Raw genomic sequence first — 1,765 nt, 5'->3', positions numbered from 1 at the left:
GGCTAGTCTAGTCAGGCACAAACCCTGTATGGTGAAAAACCCCGCGAGCCCAATTCATTTAATCAGCGAAAGCTTTCCATACCAATTCAGGAGTTTTCATTACACACTGTCTGAAATACCTCAGTGAGAAGGTATTTATGTGTGATTTATATTGACGCTATTCTTTTTTAGTATGTTGCCAGTGTTGATTTCCTTTTGTTAATGTTTAGCTTTTAAAAGGTTTGGTGTTAAAGGGTCTGCGTGTGTCCAGGCATTAGGAAGGCCCTAACTGGAATACTTCAGCGTATAAGTGCTAGATCAACTGGCAATCGGAATTCGTGGTTTTCTATTACTTAGAATCCGACCTCTTAGTGATCCTAATCCGACCCAGAACACACTGTCGCTCTACGAACAAGGGGTGTCCTGCATGGGCACCGGGTTCGTTTTCCGAAGGAAGGCGCGAAAACAAGGAAGCGCATCTTTGCCAACTACAGTTAGATGCCATTCACTCTAAGTGGCACTTTTGACCTCTAAATCTTTTTTTTTTTTTGATGATCCATGTAAAACCTTGGCTAATCTTGTTTATCCCAACAAATGTACAAAAATATCTGTTCCGCCTGGAAGACAGAAGTTCGGGGAGAGATCCTGCCAATATGCGAGGGGTGTGTATCGTCAGCTGTGTGATCAGGGGACCTCGGGCTGTGGTGTGTGGCGTGTGTGTGTGTGTCGCAGTTCAAACGTTAGGACAGTAATGTTTTGTTGCGTCCCCTAAACCCTGTAGCCTTTTGAAGAATATATTGACATCCCTTGCTGTGTAGGTCAATGATGGGGTCTAAATAAGCAGCATGACGGGCACAGGATGAGTTTATCCACCGGGGAGTGTATAGTCTGCTGTGCGGAATAGAGTAAATACCAAAACCAGAAAAGTCCAAGTTAACGCTTTCATTTAAAGGGCAACAAAGTGCGAGGAAGGAAGGCGTTAAGGAAGGACATGCTCGGCCTCAGAAAGGTTTTAAGAGTACTTGGATACTTATTTGTTTCAGCCAACCCAGGCAGGGACTGCAGAGTCCCTCTCATCTTGGAGGTGTGGAGAGAGACGAGGAGGGAGGCGGAGGACGCGGGTGTTTGAGAGGTCCTGTAAGCTGGGCGCCTGAGTAGTTCCCTTTATCCAGCCCCACCTGATAGGAAGACCGTCTGTGTGTCAGAGCTGCTCAAATGCTTTCCTTGTCTCTGCTTATCAAAAAAAACGCTAATTAAAACATTTGGATTCCTCTAGGCCGGCTCTGGAGGAGTGTGCTGTCTGTCTGAGGCATGTGTCGTGGGAGACATGAGAGCGGAAGAGGAAATCCAGAGGAAAGCGAAATGTAGCAGGGCCTGAAATCTTTCCTGTCCATCCTATAGGACCGGGCCCAGCTCATCACATACTCACTTCCCAACCAACTGATCAGACACATTGTTTCTATCACATTGGTAAACAGATGGCATGCAGAAGCCGACCAATAACAATTAAATGCGAGCTTCTTGTTTCGCAGTTTTTGTTTGCCCTGTTTTTCTTTTCCCAAGGGTATATTCAATTGAAATAGTTCATTGTATACTGTTATGTAGGAATATTTGTCCAAAACTGGCGCATGTCAAACCATGTGATGGTAGAAATATAGATAAGAGATCGTTTAGCAAGGGCATGTGTGGCTGTCTTTTTGTCCTCCCCCTGTGCAGTTTTAGCCTCAGTGCTTTGGCTTAATCTGCCTCCAGATACATTCCCAGAACTCTGAGCCCTGAACCCAGT

Source organism: Morone saxatilis, unplaced genomic scaffold (assembly GCF_004916995.1).
Source record: "Morone saxatilis isolate NCDOM2014 unplaced genomic scaffold, NCSU_SB_2.0 Contig19, whole genome shotgun sequence".
Lineage (NCBI taxonomy): Eukaryota > Metazoa > Chordata > Actinopteri > Moronidae > Morone > Morone saxatilis.
This window is presented reverse-complemented; position numbering follows the sequence as displayed.